Source organism: Pelodiscus sinensis, chromosome 2, assembly GCF_049634645.1.
Source record: "Pelodiscus sinensis isolate JC-2024 chromosome 2, ASM4963464v1, whole genome shotgun sequence".
In the NCBI taxonomy this organism is placed as follows: domain Eukaryota; kingdom Metazoa; phylum Chordata; order Testudines; family Trionychidae; genus Pelodiscus; species Pelodiscus sinensis.
The window spans coordinates 122,809,347-122,830,469 of record NC_134712.1 but is presented as its reverse complement, the minus strand read 5'-3'; the positions used below and the strand labels follow the sequence as shown (position 1 = coordinate 122,830,469).

General features: G+C 41.4%; 1 long non-coding RNA gene across 4 annotated transcripts in view; it reads right to left on the bottom strand.

Annotated features, from left to right (window-relative positions):
* Positions 1–18,375: 18,375 nt before the first annotated feature.
* Positions 18,376–21,123, bottom strand: part of LOC112544216 (uncharacterized) — a 50,542-nt gene continuing 47,794 nt past the window's right edge. For all 4 annotated transcript variants that reach the window (XR_012901734.1, XR_012901732.1, XR_012901733.1 and 1 more), the window contains exon 3: positions 18,376–20,773. This is a non-coding gene — a long non-coding RNA (uncharacterized LOC112544216). The remainder of the gene's footprint in view (positions 20,774–21,123) is intronic.

The window sequence follows — 21,123 nt, the reverse complement described above, 5'->3', positions numbered from 1 at the left end:
ACAAAATCCTATCAATAATAGTTATTCTACCTGCACCTACAGCATTGCCCATAATGAGTTGATGGAACAGGAAGTAAAATATAAAATACTATAGTTCATCTTTGGATATGCCTAAACTTTCAAAGAGACAGATTTTATAATTATAATTGGTACAAATCAGAAATTATATTAAAGTCTTTTTTTCCTTGTCTTACATCAGTATAAACAAAATCTGAATTTTATCCAGTGTGTTACTTTCTGGATGGCAATTATTTTTTAATCTCTGCATAAATAGTGTTCTGGATAGTAAAAAGCAGAACAATTTAAACATGAATATGTGGTAGTAATTTATGACAATATAAGGTTTAATAGTTACAGAATTCTGACTACCAAATCTATTAAACAAACCTTTCATATTCTTCACTACCACAAGGCAAATACTAATAATGGCAGTGTTGTCTGGTAAAAAATACCAGTAAGACCTTGTAAAATATGCAGTTAAGAACAAGATGGGTAATTTATTTAATAATCATTTTCTTCAGCCAAGTGCACTCTTTGAAAAGATGATGAATATTTCATTATCCCACAATACAGTCTCACTAAAATATTGTATCTTGCTTGTACAGCTAGAATTAATCCTCTTAATTTTCACTGAAACAAATATATTATTTTAAATATAATTTTACTTCAGGTTACCGTAAAGAAATACATTTACATTTTTCCTTACCTGCAAACAGAATACTGTCATAATTTTAAATCCCTCTCATTTTTTTTTCATTATTATCCCCCACTGTGAAGGAATTCTGCAAAAGATGTGCCTTTGAAAAGCTATCTATATCATTATGAAGATATACCATAGCCAGGAAAGACAGAAAATTCACAGTTAAATTTCAAGGACCATCCTTACCATATCCTGATTATTACCCCTAACTGTCTGAAGATCTCATACTGGGAAGTAAAGAAAAAGACTCTACCTTTATGAGCCAGAGGACTGGTGCTTGTCAGCCTCTGTTCAGAAGCTTCAAGGGGTAGCCAAGTTAGTCTGTACAGGATAAACTTAAAAAACAACAAATAGTCTGGTAGCAGTTTAAAGACTAACAAAACATGTAGATGGTATCATGAGCTTTTGTGGGCACAGCCCACTTCTCAGATGACCAGAGTGTTGGATGTCCAGGACCAAAATAAATAGGGAAGAAGGAAGGGGGGCAGGGGAGGAGAAGGAAAAAATGGGAGGGGGAGGGAACAAGAAGAGGCAGTGGGTAAAAAATATCAAGGGGAAAGCAATGTAATAGGAATGTAATAGGAAAAACAAATAGTTTTTAAGTACTTAAAGGCTGGATAGTCAAAAGAGACAGATAAGAACCATTACTTAGAAAACAACAAATGGTCAGGTAGCGCTTAAAGACTGACAAAACATGTAGATGGTATCATGAGATTCTACATAGACAAAGAACCATTGTTGCCTTCATTGTTTGGTAGGTTGATAATGCTTCTATCCAGTTAGCCCTGCCTGACACATCTGGGATAGGATCTGGTGTTATTTAGTAAAAGAAGCTAGTCTGGATGAAGCTGGAGAGATGGGGGAATGCTCAGGAAGTGAGAGAGAGTGAGACAGACTTCCTTCCCCTTCAACATGGATTCACCAAGGGCAAGTCAAATCTGACCAAACTGATTGCCTTCTATGATGAGATAACTAGTTCTGTGTATATGGGAAAGGTGATGGGCATTATATGGTGCCCACAGTTTTATTGCCAGCAAGTTAAATAAATATGGCTTGGATGAAAGAACTATAAGATGGATAGAAAGATGTCTAGATCATCAGGTTCAACAGGTAGTGATCAATGGCTCAATGTCTAGTTGGCAGCTGGTATCAAGTGGAGTGCCCCAGGGATTGGTAATCTGATGAGGTTCAACAAAGAAAGAAGAATCCCAAACACTGTGACTGGCAGTTCTGCAGAAAAGACCTGGGGATTATGGTGGCTGAGAAACTGGATATGAGTCAACAGTGTGCCCTTGTTTCCAAGAAGACTAAAAGCATATTGGACTGCATGAGTAGGAGTATTGCCAACAGATCCAGGGAAGTAATTATTCTCTCTATTCTGCACTGGTGAACTCACAGCTGGATTACTGCATTTGAGAAAGTCCAGTGGAGGGCAATGGAAATGATTAGGGGCTTGGGGTTTATGAGAACATGCTGAGGGAACTGGGCTTATTTAGTCTGCAGAAGAGAAGAACAAGAAGGGATTTCACAGCAGACTTCAACTGTATAAAGGAAGGTTCCAAAGAGGATGGAGCTATGCTAATTTTACAACAGTGATATTGGTAGATGCCAAATGGTCTCAAGTTGCAGTGAGGGAGAACTAGATTGGATATTAGGAAAATATTATTTCACTAGGAGGGTGGTGAAGCACTGGAGTGGGTTACTTAGGGAGGTGGTGGAATCTCTATCCTTAGACTTTTTAAAGATAGTCTTGACAAAGCCCTGGCTGGGATGATTTACTTGGGATTGGTCCTGCTTTTAGCAGTGGGTTGGACACAGTGACCACCTGAGGTCTCTTCCAACCCTAGTCATCTTTGATTCTATGATTATGGGAAGACCCTGATATAGGGGAGTTACTCCAGGTACCATGAGTTCACAGTCTCAGCTAAGGTAGGCAGGACCCTGAGGGAGTTTAGAACTGTGCTCAGAATAAGCCTGTCTGGTAAAAAAAATGTGTTTATTTTGGAATGCTATGTTAATGAACGCATAAGAACATAAGAACATAAGAACGGCCGTACTGGGTCAGACCAAAGGTCCATCTAGCCCAGTATCCTGTCTGCCGACAGTGGCCAGCACCAGGTGCCCCAGAGAGGGTGGACCGAAGACAATGATCAAGCGATTTGTCTCCTGCCATCCCTCTCCAGCCTCTGACAAACAGAGGCCAAGGACACCATTTTATCCCCAGGCTAATAGCCTTTTATGGACTAACCTCCATGAATTTATCCAGCTTCTCTTTAAACTCTATTATAGTCCTAGCCTTCACAGCCTCCTCTGGCAAGGAGTTCCACAGGTTGACAACACGGTGTGTGAAGAAGAACTTTCTTTTATTAGTTTTAAACCTGCTACCCATTAATTTCATTTGGTTTCCTCTAGTTCTTCTATTTTGGGAACTAATAAATAACTTTTCTTTATCAGCCCTCTCCACACCACTCATGATTTTATAGACCTCTATCATATCCCCCCTCAGTCTCCTCTTTTCTAAACTGAAAAGTCCCAGTCTCTTTAGCCTCTCCTCATATGGGACCCATTCCAAACCCCTAATCATTTTAGTTGCCCTTTTCTGAACCCTTTCCAAGGCCAAAATATCTATTTTGAGGTGAGGAGACCACATCTGTACACAGTATTCAAGATGTGGGCGTACCATAGTTTTATACAGGTGCAGTAAGATATTCTGGGTCTTATTTTCTATCCCTTTCCTAATAATTCCTAGCATCCTATTTGCCTTTTTGACCGCCGCTGCACTCTGTGTGGAAGTTTTCAGAGAACTGTCCACGATAACTCCAAGATCTCTTTCCTGATCTGTCGTAGCCAAATTAGCCCCCATCATACTGTACGTAGAGTTGGGGTTATTTTTCCCGATGTGCATTACTTTACACTTATCCACATTAAATTTCATTTGCCATTTTGTTGCCCAATCACTCAGTTTGGTGAGATCTTCTTGGAGTCCCTCACAGTCTGCTTCTGTCTTGACTATCCTAAACAGTTTGGTATCATCTGCAAACTTTACTACCTCACTGCTTACCCCTTTCTCCAGATCATTTGTGAATAAGTTGAAAAGGATTGGTCCCAGGACTGACCCTTGGGGTACACCACTAGTTACCCCTCTCCAATCTGAAAATCTACCATTTAGTCCTACCCTTTGTTTCCTGTTTTTTAACCAGTTCTCAATCCAAGAAAGGACCTTCCCTCTTATCCCATGGCCATGTAATTAACACAAGAGCCTTTGGTGAGGGACCTTGTCAAGCAGGAAGATTGTTACTGGACCTGTAAAACCCTATGTGGATTTTACTTAAAATTCCTTAAGGAGGGGTAGTAGTGGGGGAAGAGTGGCCTCTGGTACTACAGAACACTTGAAGGCAGCCTGTCTGTTGACAAGCACAAACATGACAGGTGAAATCCTCCCCCCTTTGAAATTTGTGGCAAAACTCCCACAAATGTAGTAGTGGTAAATTTCATCTGCAGTTTTCTGTATGTTGGGAGGGGTAATACCTCAGTTGCTGTAATTTACATTAACTGAGGATTTGTCCCTGTTTGCTTTAGATAAGAGTATATGGATATGTTTACATATCAACGTTAATTCTAAATAACAGCCATTATTTTGAATTAACTTTACTAGTGTCTACACAGCCAAACCGTTATTTCAAATTTGGTAAACCTCATTCTACAAGAAATAACACCAAATTTGAAATAGCTAATTCGAAATTAGTGCTGTGTGGACACTTATTTCAAAATAAGGGGACTCCAGTATTCCCAGGGTACCCTGGTGGCCACTCCAGCCTCAAACAAGAACACTCCTCTCCCTTCCCTCCCTCCCCGGAGCCCTTCAAGGGGTTCACTCTGGCCACAGTGCCTGTGCCAGCTCCAAGTCTGCCAGCCTAGAGCCAGCAGTCACTGCCCTGACCCAGAGGCCACAAAACATGAGCCAGCAAGCCACTGGCAGCCAGCCCTCCACCATTCCCCAGGAGCAGTCTACCAGCTCCCAGATACCTGCAGTGGCACAGGAGCAGCAAACAGAGCTGTAAACAGGGGAGTTTGAGTGGGAGTTCTGTTGGAGGAGAAGTTTGTATTTGGTTTTGTATTTGTATTGTTTGTATGTGTAGAGGCTATAGGGGTAGTGTGCTGGGAGAGAAGCTGAGCCCTGATTAGGGGGCAGGGCTTAATTGATTAGGGGTCCTATAAAGGTAGCCTTCTAGTCAGGCAGCGGCATAGATAGCTGCAGCGGCACAGGAGCAGCAAACAGAGCCATAAATAGGGGAGTTTGAGTGGGAGTTTGTAAAGGGAGTTTGGATATTGGAACTTGATTGGGGTTTGTTTTTGCTGTGGGGTGTTTTGGTCTGTTTTTGTGTTCACCGGACTAATAGGACTTTGGTGAGAAAGTAGATAAAACACAGAGGCAGTAGTGGCCATGGCCCAAGTAATGGAGAACACAAGCAGGATGATTGGATGTGGTAGCTGCGGTATGTACATGATTCTGGAGGGGGTACCTGAAAGGAGTTTTGTTTGCATGAAGTGCCACCTGATAGAGCTGATGGAAGAAAAGATTCGAGGACTGGAGATGAAGGTGGAAACTCTGGTCGAGTTTAGAAGGTGGTTTGAGCAGATGATGGAGCAAAGGCATGACGTGGCTGAAGGGGAAAGCATAAATATGCAGATGGAAGTAGGACCAAAGGCCTCAGAGGGGGGACTGCTGGGCGAAGAAAATGGACAGTGGAAGCATGTGACTCAGAGAACCAGGCAGAGGAAAAGATGGGTCAGTGAAGGAAAAATAGAGCTCAAGAACAGGTATGTGGAGCTGGAGAATGAAGAAGGGGTACAGCAGGTAGATAATGAAGATAGAAGGGTAAGGAAGAAGAGAAGAGTGGCTAGTCCCATAGATAAAGTGGAAGAGTTAATGGAGACAACACCAATAATGAGCATTAGGAGGATACAGGATGGGTTAAAGAGGATTACAAGGGAAAATAGGAATAGCAAGGACTTGCAGCCAGAGGAACCAAGAGATAGACCAGAGAATCGCACTGTCACTAGGAAAAGGCAGGTCTATGTGATTGGGCACTCCTTATTGAGAAGAATAGATAGGCCTGTAACCAGAGCTGATCCAGAGAATAGAAGGGTGTGCTGTCTGCCAGGTGCTAAGATACGGGATGTGGAACTGAGGTTGAAGAGGATTATTAAGGGAGCAGGAAGGAATCCATTGATCATCCTTCATGTAGGAACAAATGATACGGCTAGATTCTCACTGGAACGAATTAAGGGAGACTATGCTAGGCTGGGGAGGATGCTCAAGGAAATTGAGGCTCAGGTGATCGTTAGTGGGATTCTGCCTGTTCCTAGAGAAGGGCAACTAAGATGTGACAGGATTATGATGATCAATAGATGGCTTAGGCAGTGGTACTATAAGGAGGGCTTTGGGATGTATGGTCACTGGGAGGCATTTATGGGCAGAGGACTGTTCTCTCGGGATGGACTTCACCTAAGTAGGGAGGGAAATAGACTTCTAGGATGGAGGCTGGCTCAACTGATTAAGAGAGCTTTAAACTAGGAATTTGGAGGAGACGGTTGGGAGATGTCCAGATAATCTCTACGCCGGATTTTAACACTGAGAGAGAGGAAAACAAACTAAGAAAAGATATAGCTGGGGGTAGGAGAATGTACATGAGGAAGGGTAGGGTGGATACTAGTCTAATATGTCATATTGGAGGTACAATGTCCAGACCAAATTGGGTAAAGAATGTGAATGAGGCCAAACAGCAAAAATTAAGATGTCAGGCTCGATGTCAGGATGGCGGTCGGTTTCTAGCGGAGTGCCCCAAGGTTCGGTTCTAGGACTGGTTTTGTTCAATGTCTTTATTAATGACCTGGATGAGGGGATGGATTGCACCCTCGGCAAGTTTGCGGATGACACTAAGCTGGGGGAAGAGGTAGATACGCTTAAGGGAGAAAAAGGGTACAGAATGACTTAGACAAATTGGAGGATTGGGCCACAAGAAATCTGATGAGGTTCAACAAAGACAAGTGTAGAGTCCTGCACTTGGGACGGAAGAATCCCAAGCATAGTTACAAGCTGGGGACCAACCAGTTAAATAGTAGTACTGAAGAAAAGGACCTGGGGGTTACAGTGGATGAGAAGCTAGATATGAGTCAACAGTGTGCCCTTGTAGCCAAGAAGGCTAATGGCATATTAGGTTGCATTAAGAGGAGCATTGCCAGCAGATCCAGAGATGTCATCATTCCCCTTTATTCGGCTTTGGTGAGGCCGCATCTGGAGTATTGTGTCCAGTTCTGGGCCCCCCACTACAAAAAGGATGTGGACGCATTGGAGAGGATCCAGCGGAGGGCAACCAAAATGATTAGGGGGCTGGAGCATATGACTTATGAGAAGAGGCTGAGGGACTTGGGTCTGTTTAGTCTGCAGAAACGAAGAGTGAGGGGAGATTTGATAGCAGCCTTCAACTTCCTGAAGGGAGGTTCCAAAGAGGATGGAGAGAGGCTGTTCTCAGTAGTGACAGATGGCAGAACAAGGAGCAATAGTCTCAAGTTGTAGTGGGAGAGGTCCAGGTTGGATATTAGGAAAAACTATTTCACTAGGAGGGTTGTGAAGCACTGGAATGGGTTACCTAGGGAAGTAGTGGAGTCTCCATCCCTAGAGGTGTTTAAGTCTCGGCTTGACAAAGCCCTGGCCGGGTTGATTTAGTTGGAATTGGTCCTGCCTAGAGCAGGGGGCTGGACTTGATGACCTTCTGAGGTCTCTTCCAGTTCTATGATTCTATGATTCTAAGTTAAAGTTGCAGAAGCTGTCAGAAGCCTGTATCCCAAGGAAAGGGAAAAAAATTATAGGCAGGTGTGTTAGACCAAGCTGGATGAGCAAGCATCTCAGAGAGGTGATTAAGAAAAAGCAGAAAGCATATAAGGAGTGGAAAATGGGAAGGATCAGTAAAGAAAGCTACCTTATTGAGGTTAAAGCAAGTAGGGACAAAGTGAGAAAGGCTAAAAGTCAGGTAGAGTTGGACCTTGCAAAGGGAATTAAAACCAATAGTAAAAGGTTTTATAGTCATATAAATAGGAAAAAAACAAAAAAAGAAGAAGTAGGACCGTTAATTACTAAGGATGGAGTGGAGATTAAGGATAATCTAGAAATGGCCCAATATCTAAACAAATACTTTGCTTCAGTCTTTAATGAGGCTAATGAAGAGCTTAGGGATAATGGTAACATAACAAATGGGACTAAGGATGCGGAGGTAGATATTACCATATCCGAGGTAAAAGCCAAACTTGAACAGCTTAATGGGAGTTAATCGGGGGGCCCAGATAATCTTCATCCAAGAATATTAAAGGAACTGGCACATGAACTTGCAAGTCCATTAGCAAAAATTTTTAATAAATCTCTAAACTCAGGGGTTGTACCATTTGACTGGAGAATTGCTAATATAGTTCCTATTTTTAAGAAAGGGAAAAAAAGTGACCCGGGTAACTACACGCCTGTTAGTTTGAAATCTGTAGTATGCAAGATCTTGGAAAAAATTTTGAAGGAGAAAGTAGTTAGAGACATTGAGGCTAATGGCAATTGAGACAACATGGTTTTACAAAAGGTAGATCGTGTCAAACCAACCTGATCTCCTTTTTTGAGAAAGTAACAGATTTTTTAGATAAAGGAAATGCAGTGGATCTAATCTACCTCGACTTTAGTAAGGCATTTGATACAGTACCAGATGGGGAATTATTGGTTAAATTGGAAAAGATAGGGATTAATATGAAAGTTGAGAGGTGGATAAGCAACTGGTTAAAGGGGAGACTACAGCGGGTTATATTGAAAGGTGAACTGTCAGATTGGAGGAAGGTTACTAGCGGAGTTCCTCAAGGATCAGTTTTGGGGCCAATTTTATTTAATCTTTTTATCGCTGACATTGGCACCAAAATGCTGACATTGGCACCAAAAGTGTCCTGATAACATTTGTGGATGACACAAAGTTGGGAGCTATTGCCATTGCAGAAAAGGATCGGGATATCATACAGGAAGATCTGGATGATCTTGTAAATTGGAGTGATAGCAATAGGATGAAATTTAATAGTGAGAAGTGTAAGGTTATGCATTTAGGGATTAATAACAAGAATTTTAGTTATAAGCTGGGGACACATCAGTTGGAAGTAATGGAGGAGGAGAAGGACCTTGGAGTCCTGGTTGATTATAGGATGACTATGAGCCGCCACTGTGACATGGCCGTGAAAAAGGCTAATACGGTCTTGGGATGTATTAGGTGAGGTATTTCCAGTAGAGATAAGGAGGTGTTAGTGCCATTATACAAGGCATTGGTGAGACCCCATTTGGAATACTGTGTGCAGTTCTGGTCTCCCATGTTTAAGAAGTGTAGAGAATCAACAAATGTAGTGTTTTGGCCGCGTGACCGGGCATCCCAAAGACGAAACCAAGCAAGAGTCCTGAGCCAACAATAACAACATCTGCCTGAGTCAACGATCTTCGAGAATGCTGTGTTTGGAACTGTGAAAAAGCAGTTTGTAAAAAAGCAAGATGTGGACTTCTGGGGAGTTTAGAGGGTATAAAGATAGTTGTAATCTTGCAATAAAGCGATTTCGTGCTTGCACCGGCTGGAGTCCGTGCCTTCATACACCACAAATGGCGCCTGATACAGGGCTTGAAGTGAACGAGTGGACGGAGGATAAGCTGTTGAGAGGAGCTCCCAAAATTACTGACATCACCATTCGCAGGACGAACAGGTGAGCAGCCGTGGACAGAATAACAGTATAGGGCAGTCTGCCATGAAAGAGCAAAAACTGCAGCTTGAGATCTTGCAGCACATTGTGAAGGAACAGGGGGTTAAGGTTCCCCCTGTACAGCTGGTTCAGCTGTTGGTTTGGATACAAGACCATTGCCCGTGGTTCCCGGAAGGGGGTTCTTATGATTTGACCTTCTGGGAGAAGGTGGACAAGGAATTTAGAACCTCTGAACATCTTACATTATCCCTCCCAAAAGGGATCATAGTAACATGGCGAACTGTTTATACAGCCATATGGGCATTGCATCCCACCGAGCGGGTCCTGAAGGAAGCGTCGGCAACATTTGATCCCAGGCTATATCAGGACCCAGAGGATCCCTCGTCCCCTCCCCCGAAACCCCCCGGGGAGGATTGTGAGCCAGTGTACGCCACAATTACAATTACAGTGTACGCCACGGTCCCGGTCTCCCCGGAGCCTGACGACTTGTGCCTCGGTCCGGAGGACAGTGAATCTGAGGACGGCGGGCCCGAGGGCCCCTTTGACACAGGGACGGCGGTGGTCGTCGTAGGGTCTGACTCGTACCCACCGCTCGAGCCTGTCAAGGCCCTAGCGGCATCTGCGCCGATGGCGGAGCAAATTTTACAGACTCAGAGGCTACGAGCTGTTTCTCAGTCCTCGATTGTAGCCCCTCCGCCTTTTGCCCCAGCATTAGCTCCCGCTTCTTCATGCAGGTCCTCAAGCCACACAGTCGCTCCATATGGGACCCCCTTGGCGGCGCCCTCGCATAATGAACAGGCAGGGGTTAATTCTTTGCATGTTCTATTAAAGAACCAAATTCAGCAATTGCAAGAATTAACCACACAAAAAGTTTTTGCTACTTTGCAATCTGACTTATCTTGGCTTAATCCTACTACGTGGTTTTCTGGATTAAATTTGCGCCTGTGGGTGTTTATTGGACTTGCAAGTGGGATTCTTATTGTGCTTTTTATAATTCTTTCTTTACTTTTTTCTTGTATTCGTTCTGCTCAGAAAGTTGAGGCTTGTGTAATGACAATGTTACTTATTAATGGTATTGCTTTGTATAAAAGAGGGGGAGATGTAGAGAATCAACAAATGTAGTGTTTTGGCCCCGTGACAGGGCATCCCAAGGACGAAACCAAGCAAGAGTCCTGAGCCAACAATAACAACATCTGCCTGAGTCAACGATCTTCGAGAATGCTATGTTTGGAACTGTGAAAAAGCAGTTTGTAAAAAAGCAAGATGTGGACTTCTGGGGAGTTTAGAGGGTATAAAGATAGTTGTAATCTTGCAATAAAGAGATTTCGTGCTTGCACCGGCTGGAGTCCGTGCCTTCATACAGCACAAAGAAGGATGAATTCAAACTGGAACAGGTACAAAGAAGGGCCACTAAGATGATCCGAGGAATGGAAAATCTGTCTTATAAAAGGAGACTTAAGGAGCTTGGCTTGTTTACCTTAACCAAAAGAACGTTGAGGGGGGACATGATTGCACTCTTTAAATATATTAGAGGGATAAACACCAGGGAGGGAGAGGAATTATTTAAGTTTAATACCAATGTGGACACAAGAACAAATGGATATAAGCTGGCTAGTAGGAAGTTTAGACCTGAGATTAGACGAAGGTTTCTAACCATTAGAGGAGTGAGGTTCTGGAATGGCCTTCCAAGGGAAGTAGTGGGGGCAAAAGATCTATCTGGTTTCAAGATTAAACTAGATGGGTTTATGAAGGGGATGGTTTGATGAGATAACATGATCTTGGTAACTAATTGACCATTCATTATCAGTGGGAAATAGGTCAATGGAGGGATGATAGGAGTTATTATAGAGAACTTTCTGGGTGTCTGGCTGGTAAGTCTTGCCCACATGCTCAGGGTTTAGCTGATAACCATATTTGGGGTCGGGAAGGAATTTTCCTCCAGGGTAGATTGGCAAAGACCCGGGAGGTTTTTCACCTTCCTCTGTAGCATGGGGTACAGATCACAGCTGGAGAATTTTCTGCATCTTGGGGTCTTCAAATTATTTGAAGGCTTCAATATCTGACATACAGGTGAGAGGATTATTCTAGGAGGGGTGGGTGAGATTCTGTGGCCTGTACTGTGCAGGGAGTCAGACTAGATGATCATAATGGTCCCTTCTGACCTTAAAGTCTATGAGTCTATGAGGAGCCTGCCAGGGCCTGGAGAAGGTGGGTGACTTCCTGATCCACAGTGGAGATCAGGATGGACCTTACTTAGGTTTGGGGAGGATGCCCCCAATGTCCATGATCTCTGCACTAGATGGAGGAACATGGCCATTTATGACAGGATAGCTGCCAGTCTGGCCACCAAAGGTAACACACGTGTACTCAGGAGCAGGTTTGCCTGAAAATCAAGTTGGTCTGGCAAGACCCCCCAACCCTGAGCCCTGACCTTCCCCTCCCCCTTCTTCCCCTTGCTTCCCTCTTCCACCTCCCTCCTCCAAGGTTTCCCCCTCCCCTCTCCCACCCTCTTTCCTCCCCTCTCCCACCTCCTTTCTCCAGTCTCACCAGTTTCATCCCCCCACCCAGTTTTGTTAAATAAAGAGAGTTTGTGTTCATGAAAATATATAAAAGCGATGAGGAGTCCTGTGGCACCTTATAGACTAACTGAAGTGTAGGAGCATAAGCTTTCGTGGGCAAAGACCCACTTTGTCAGATGCATGTCATCTGACGAAGTGGGTCTTTGCCCACGAAAGCTTATGCTCCTACACTTCAGTTAGTCTATAAGGTGCCACAGGACTCCTCGTCGCTTTTGCAGATTCAGACTAACACGGCTACCCCTCTGATACATGAAAATATATGTATTTTATTTGACATCAGAAAGGGGGCTGGGAGGGTAAGTGGAATGATGTGGGGGAGGAAGGAAGCACAAGCCCCCGTGGGGCAGACCAGGGAGGCTCTTAGTGCTCCTCAGGGTGGATGCTCTCCCGCACGGCCTCCTGGATACTGACAGCCCTGATGGACCTCCTGGATGGCAGCCTGCAGAAAGTGCAGCCAGGCTTGCATCAACGCATTCACGAGAACTACCAGGGTGCCCAGGGGCAGCTCTGTCTCCATGTTGCAGAGTGCTGTGGTGTTCCAAGTGAGGGCAACCAGACCACGCAGAGACACTAATGCTTTGCTGTCCCTCATCGGGGTAGGCAAGCAAGCAGGGAAATATGAGAACCGGCTGCCCGGGGTGGGGGTCCCTTTAAGCACAAGACTCAGATTGTCTCAGGCAGCAGCCACACAAATAAACTCCTGACCTGATGCCTTGCTGGACCTGGTTCCAGGCAGCCTTCAATGCAATTCAGTCTCCGCTCAGTGTGGACGTGCTATTTCGAAATAGCAAAATGCTATTTAGAAATGCATTTTGTGTGTAGATGTGTTATTTCAAAATAAGCTATTTTGAATTAACTATTTTGAAATAAGGTATTTCGAAATAACACTGTAGTGTAGACATACTCTATTATATTTCACTTAGCATACAGTGAGTTTTTAAAGAATCACTTTCCCAAAATCTTTATATAGATTTGCTTAATTATAAGCCTTTGTCAATATTGATTATACCTAAGAAGTGGCCTCTCTCGTGCCCCACATGGTTGTTGAGTTTATTTAGGTGGGAAAATTGGATGTGCTCTATTACTCCCTGCACATGATCTATAATAAAAAAGCATAAGATTGTAACTCAGTGGAACTTGTCAATCAGCCACCTGTTACAACCTTTTGTATAGAGATTTTGTTGTTGAGCTGTTTGACTATTTAATAGAGTGATGAAATAATCTATAATTACTTTTTATTGCAAGGAAAAACAAAAATAACTACAAAAAAGTAAAATTTACAATGTTTTATTCCAATTTTCTGTTCATATTTCCAATCACAAGGCCAGTAAGAATCAAATGTAATAAAAATAAGATTCTTATGATCATGGCAGCAAAACAGAAAAGTTAGATTAAAAAAAACAGAAAATATATTTTAGACAGATTGCAGTATATGACTACTTTATTCCTTACAGTCCAGAACTTTACCAGACAAGAATCAAAAAGAGAAAAAGAGAGAAAGATAGCAGGATGATCTTTAACATATAGGGACATGATTCACTCCACTTTGTTCTAGGTTGTCTCTTTGCTGACTGACCAGATTACATGCTTCCTTACAGAGCCTTAAAGCAGGACAGGAAAATCCTTAAGCATTTAAAGTAATACCTTATAGTTTCAATACAGTTTTCTATATCTCACAAAGCTAAAGGAAGTAAAGAGGAAGTTAGTTTGCTCAAGATGTTGGACCAAAAATAGATGGTTCACAAAGAGTGACCTATTAAAATATATACAGTGAAAAACATTAGAGATGTGTGAAACATCCTTAATAGAATTTGAAATGTTTGAAATATGATCACTTTTCTCTTTTGAGTTCAAATTAGACCCATTGTCTCTAAATGTCATACTGAAACGAGTCCATTTTCAGTTGAAATCTTGTTCATTGTGAAACAATGAAATATCACAAAATGGGGAATACTGACTATGACCATGAACAGTGAACATGACTGCATACCAAATGCTGTAAAATATTTCCCACTGGTGCCACTACTGTTGTCATATGTTCTTTCCCTTTCCATTGCCAACCTCACTTGCTGCCAACTCTTTAGAAGATCTATAAATTACCAAATACTGGGAGAGTTCTGGTGTGCCATCCAGTGATAGAAAAGCATGGATAAGTGATTGCCGCTCCATTGTTGACTGTCAGTATCTTCCTGGCCCATGCAGTTAACATTGGTTGAGAATTATTATACCGATTCTCTTGCCGGAATACATTGTAAATGTCCAAAATGAGAATGTGAAAACCTTCCAAAAATCATAACAAATCTGAGTTTTCTCCATGAATGCTGGGATTTGTGTCTATCCTACATATTTAATCAAACTATACAGATGGCAGAATCACCTCTTAGATCCCTAAACATCATTCCATATATATATATACCCCAAAATTTGAGCATCCAAGTTTGAAAATGTGGTCCTCATGCCTTTATTATTATCTTTTTTATAGCAAATGGAGCCAGATACTGAATATATAATCTTCTATTAATTATAGGACTAGGAAAAACACTTTTTAATTAATATGTGAAATTTTAACCAGTTCATGTTTCAGAATTTCAAAACACCACATGCAGATGGCAGAAATGCTTCGTTTAGTACTTGCTTTGTTATTCAAAGCATATTTTTTTAGAAATTAGGTTTGAAATATTCCCATTCAAACCCAGTGATCTATACATTTACTCTGATATACATGTATTGCTTGAGAACAGGAAAATACCTTTATGCTATGGATAATCCAAATGATAAATGAATCATTTTCAATAACATAGATTTTTAGATTAAATATTTGCTATATTGACCTATAAGCTGGGGCAATGAAGACTTAATACTACATATTATTACTATTTTTTTTATGGCAGAAGCTGACACTAACCACTCAGCAATAAATGAGAGTATGTCTACTAGCCCCCTAGTTCGATCTAGGGAGGCTAATGAGGGCGACAGTGAAACAGGATTCCGAATTAAAGCCCTAAATTGAATTAACTGTTAAACCTCATTCTAGGAGGAATAACAGCTAATTCAATTTAGGACTTTAATTCAGAATCCCGTTTCACTGTCACGTGTAGACGTGGGCAGTTACTTCAGGCTAGTCAATTTCTAAAATAGCGACCGGCCGGGAACATTCTAACGAAGCATGGGATATTTAAATCCCGTGCTTCATTTGCAATTTCCGTTGCCCTCATTAGCCTCGCTAGATCGAACTAGGGGGCTAGTAGACATACTCTCATTTATTGCTGAATGGTTAGTGTCAGCTTCTGCCATCCAGCTGTTAAATTTTCAAGCAAGTACCTTTGTAATTTCTCCCATGTGACTCATATTTGGAAGGAGCTCCTAGTGCCCATTGACAAAATTAACTCATCCTCCTTAATCACTTTTTGCTGCAATATCTCCAAAAAAATTGACAATAAGGCTGGTGTTGTGTTGACATCCTGCCTATCATTGTGATCAATATTGTCTCCTAATTTCCTTGTACTCTCTCAAAAGTGTTTGTCAATCTATTGTCTGGCCTGCTGATGGGGGTGTTGCAAAAGAAGCAATTGCCCCAGGGCCTGACTATCCAAAAGGGCCCTGGATTCCCAGGGGTGCTGTCTGAAGCCCTGTTCCCTTTAAATAGCTGCCAGAGTTCCAGGTGACACATTGCACACTTCAAGTGGCACTGAAGGACTGGTGGGGGGAGGTTAGTTTCAGCTCCACCCTTTCCACCTGAGGCCCAACCCTTTCCAAGACCAAGAGGTCACTCCCCAGATCTTTCCCAGAGGCCCAGCAGTTTAATCAGCCCCTCTTTGACTTACATTATAGGAGATGTAGCCATCTTTTATTCTGTGCTTACATTGCATCTAATACAATGGATTTCTGGTCCATAACTTTGATCCTCAAAATAGGGCTTCAGTGGTATCAAGTAGTATATAGGCCTAGAAAGTTCTTCTCCTCTGAAAATTGTTCTCTGGAAATATTGTTAAAGCAATGATAATAATGCGAGAAAAGCACATATCTGGTTTGAAGAAAATGGAAATGCGAGAGGATATATATATATATATATATATATATATATATATATATATATATATATATATATATATATATATATATATATATCCAACCGGGCCAAGCTGCTGGCCAAGAATATATATATATATATATATATATATATATATATATATATATAAATGGCAGATTAATTGTATAGGTGATATAACACATTAATTCTTATATGGAAAAAGACATTAATTCTTATATGGAAAAAGAGAAACATACAGCACAACAATATTTCTCTGTATAAAAATGCCACTGTAAAAATAAAATGAGTAAAGGCAGGTAAAATTAAAATATAAAGGTTCGTCCATTACAAAATCTACACAGTGTGACCAATTCAAACAGAATGAGAGTTTGCTGCTGAATAAAAACATACTCTTGTCCAGATCGCTGTAGACTATATGAATTGCTGATATTGACTGTCTGAAATTGAAATGTTGCAGATGGCTGCATGCAGACAAAATACCAATGCATTTGTACTGCAAAGTAAACAATCTAAATAGCATCCTCTTAGTAAAGGAAACATGGTTATGCTCTCCCAACAGTAATTTGAGCAAAAAATTGTTCAACCTTGAATATCATTTTTTGGTTCTTTTCATTTTAGGATTATGTGTTACTAGAATGGACAGCTATGTGACATGGCACAATAAAGTTATCTGCAGAACTCTGTGCAGACTACTGATGTCCTGGTAAAAAGGATGTGATTCTTGTTCACATTTATATGCAGAACTTAAACAATGCAGCAAACAGAGGCTGCTAACAGGAGAGTTTTGGATGACATAATACAAGGACTCTAATTTGGGAGGCACATTTAGTTCCTCAGTGGATTGTTTGATTGTTTGTTCTCTGTTCATGGGCTGTGTAATCATGGGCTTCTGGGTAAACAGCTGAGATGGGTCCATTGCTTCTTTATAAGGGCTCCATAGTTCTAAGCTTTGATCAGCCCTGTTAAGTGCCTTATTAATTGTTCCTGGGTGGTGAGTTGTGAAGCTGAGCTAAATAGGAAGACTTGACATAAAAAAATCTTTTGTTGTCATACCGTGATTGATGCAAAGAGATACAACTCCCAGAAGAATTTCAGAGGAAGTTGAGATTGGGAGTGAGAGGAGCTTTCCTTCCAGGCTCATTTGAATATTTGATTTTATAGTGGCCAGCAATGGAACAGTGGTGGTAAGCTGCAATGCATGTGCCATGTTTTCTTTCATGTTTGGAGCCAAAAGGACATCTCTGTTTGAGAAGTGTAAGTTGGTAGCTGGGACTGTACAAAAGGAAACAATTATTGGATTGGAAATGTGAGCAAGGATGCTATGAAGACTCGGAGAAGCTAAAAGATCCTAGATGTCAGAGATGACTGGTGAGGGAGGACTTGGAGGGCCACTGGCCATGTGACCCTCCAGCCCTGGGAAGGACTGGGACAACCACCCTCTACCTCAGGCTCAGCCTCTCTCTACCCCTGATCTGCCCCTTCTGTGGTTGTCTGAATAGAAGCCAAGGGCTGGAATTCTTCAAGTAAAGTGTGTTTGGTTTCTTGTTAAGCAAAGTTCTTTTATTACTAACTCTGGAGGAGACCATCAGCTTTGGTGACTGTCTGCCCTATTCTTGAAGAATGTCCTTAGTGTGTCCCATTCAGTGCATCTGGTCACCGGTGCATCCTGGAGGGCTGGTGACAGATAATCATTGGCAGACTCACTAGAGAGAAAAGAACCATGAGGAATTCCACAAAGGTTTACATTTTTAATTGATACCAGGTCTACAACAGAGAAACTCTGAAAAGATATCTCTCAAGATCTAACTGGTCCAAGGGAAGAAAGAGGGTATGTCTACACTACCCTCCTAGTTCGAACTAGGAGGGTAATGTATGCATACCGCACTTGCTAATGAAGCCGGGGATTTGAATTTCCCGGGCTTCATTAGCATAAGCGGGGAGCCGCCATTTTTAAATCCCCGCTGCTTCGAACCCCGTGTAGCGCGGCTACACGGGGCTCGAACTAGGTAGTTTGGACTAGGGTGCCTATTCCGAACTACCGGTACACCTCGTTTCACGAGGAGTAACGGTAGTTCGGAATAGGACCCTAGTCCGAACTACCTAGTTCGAGCCCCGTGTAGCCGCGCTACACGGGGTTCGAAGCAGCGGGGATTTAAAAATGGCGGCTCCCCGCTTATGCTAATGAAGCCCGGGAAATTCAAATCCCGGGCTTCATTAGCAAGTGCGGTATGCATACATTACCCCGCTAGTTCGAACTAGCGGGGTAGTGTAGACATACCCAGAGTTATTTTGAACTTGGCCCAACTAATATCAAAGTAAAGCTTCTCCGACAGTCCAAGAAAGACATTTAATCTTTGTTGGGGATTCACTACACAAAGATTTGACAGAAGATTCCGCCAGCGATAGGCTGATAACAGGATGGCATGCAGAATTCCCAGATTCAAGACATAAGCCATCACTTTACAATTGGAAGTCAACAGGCAAGGATCCATTAATAATAGTTCATGACAGCACTAAAGACACTTCAGCAGGAAATATCTCACAGATAACACATGACTTCAGGGAACTCAGAAGAAAGTTGAAGAAGACTGTCCAAATGATCTTTCCTGAGATTTATTTTTCCCCACAATCATAGGACGAGAGAAGACAGAAAATTTGGAAAGTCAACCACACGGTAGGTAAGGAGTGGAGGGTTTTGATTTCACGGAACATTGGTCCACTTTCTATGGGGAAAGGGTGATCTGTAGTGTGGATGGCTTGCATCTCATTAGCATTGCCTGTTTCCAAGTCACTGTTTATTCAGAAGAAAGTTATTTTGAATCCTTCTCAATTAATGTCTTGAATCCTCTGGATAAAGCACAAGATAGGGTTTTAGTAAGTTTCTGCTACAGACCATCAAATTACACTGGTGAAATGGATGACTGGCTTATGAACTTACTTAGAAAGTGTGGAAAAAGAGCTATGTGATCACATGGAACAATTCAATTTGAATTAAATTTGCTACAATATACCTGACATTTCTAAATATTATAAACGACTATTTCCTAACTTAAAATATGATTCATCCAATGTACATTAGACCTTGTCTTGACAGATAAAGAGAATTAATCACACAACTATAATTTAATTGCAGTGTAGATAGTGTGAATCATAACTTAATCATATTATAATATGCAATCAGAATAAAGTCAATACCAGAAACATACATACTTGGTGCTTTAAGAGGTCCAATATCACAAAGCTGGAGGAAGTAAAGAAGGATAGTTTAGAATAGCTTAAGAATTCTTTGCTCGATGCCCCCCAAAACACAATCTCACAGTCAAGGAAGAAAAAAGAAGTTGATAGTATTTAATATAAATAAGAAGCTAAGAAATTTTGAAAATTGCTAAGGAAAATAAAGGGCTGAAAGGAGGAATTTATGTCTAATACAATTAAAGCCAATAAGGATATTTTCAAGTATATTTTGTATAAAAAAACAGGATGTATTCACTTCATATGATTATGACAACACTCTTTCTATTCTATCCCAATATCTTAGGAGGTTGTTAAATAGCAGTAAGTAAAGATACATATTTTGAATCAGAAGGTCCAGACAACTAGCAAACCAGGTGGCAGCTCAGGCCAGAGCCCCTGGCCAATTCATTTGTTTATGAGTACACCTCAAAATTATTGTTAAACATGTATGTGTATTTGGTGTTGAAACTTCATGAAAAGTAGTGGAGTGTTACTTGCATTATTTTCATGCATCTGTATCCAATTATAATGTAATAGCTAACATTTACATAAGAACATAAGAAAAGCCACATCAGATCAGACCAAAAGCCCATCTAGCCCAGTATCCTGTCTTCTGACAGTGGCCAATGCCGGGTACCCCAGAGGGAATAAACAGAACAGGTAATCATCAAATGATCCATCCCTTGAAGACCATTGCCAGCTTCTGACAAACAGAGGCTAGGGACACCATTCCTGCCCATCCTGGATAATAACCACTGATGGACTTATCCAGCATGAATTTATCTACCTCTTTTTTGAACCCTGCCCATGTCATCTCCTCCCTCATAACCAACCTTATTTGATGATCACAAGTTTTGTTGAAGACAGACAAAACTTCAGGATTTGTATATTAATAATGTGCTGGGTTTCTGTGTAATTTATTCAGCTTGAGCCTGGACTTGCCCTGCATCCATTTAGAGTAAAACAACAAATGTCTGGGTGACTTTTCATGTAGCTTCAGAGCATCAGCTAAGATATTCCAGCAATTGTACCTGGAAAGCACAACAGAGGGTTTGATATTCTTTTCAAATGTTTCACAACCAAAGAAGAAAATTCAAGTAAATTAGTCATCAGTAGTTCAGTTTCTCATCATTTTTTAGCATTATTTCACAGTGTGATTTTGAGAAGTGTCACTTCTGCTCATTCAGTGGAAATGTCATAACATCCATCTTCCCTGGCCCATTCAAAATTGTGTTATCAATATCAGCAGAGTTTACGATAGCCAACCATTAAGCAGGATCTGATGTATTGATGTGTTGTGTGCAATTTTTCTCACTGCTGTTTCTGCCGTTGTGTGAGGCTGATTCTTCTTTATTACTTCTTCCCTTTTCAGGGGAACCAGATTTTTCATTACCCATTACTCTTCTTTTCACATGGGCCACATTCTTCTTTGTCATTCTTCTCCTTTACATTCCCAAGAAAAATGGACAATTCACCATCAATTTCCTCATATTCCCTATCTTCAGGTAAATCTGCTAATTCCTTAGTAATAGTAATTGCACCATTTTTGCTTCACTCCTTAATTTCTTTTTCCTTGGGATGATTGTTACTGCCTAAACCTCATCTATGTTGTTCTATTTCAAATATTTTACCTTCATATTTTCCCTTTAATGCAAACTAGATTGCTTTTCATTTCCTATATTGCGCTCTTGAAGGCTTCTTCAGGGATATGTTTTATTTTCTATGGGGGAAAAGAGACAGTACTAGGGAGAGCAAAAGACTATGTTCTGCAATCTAGAAAGTCATCAAACATT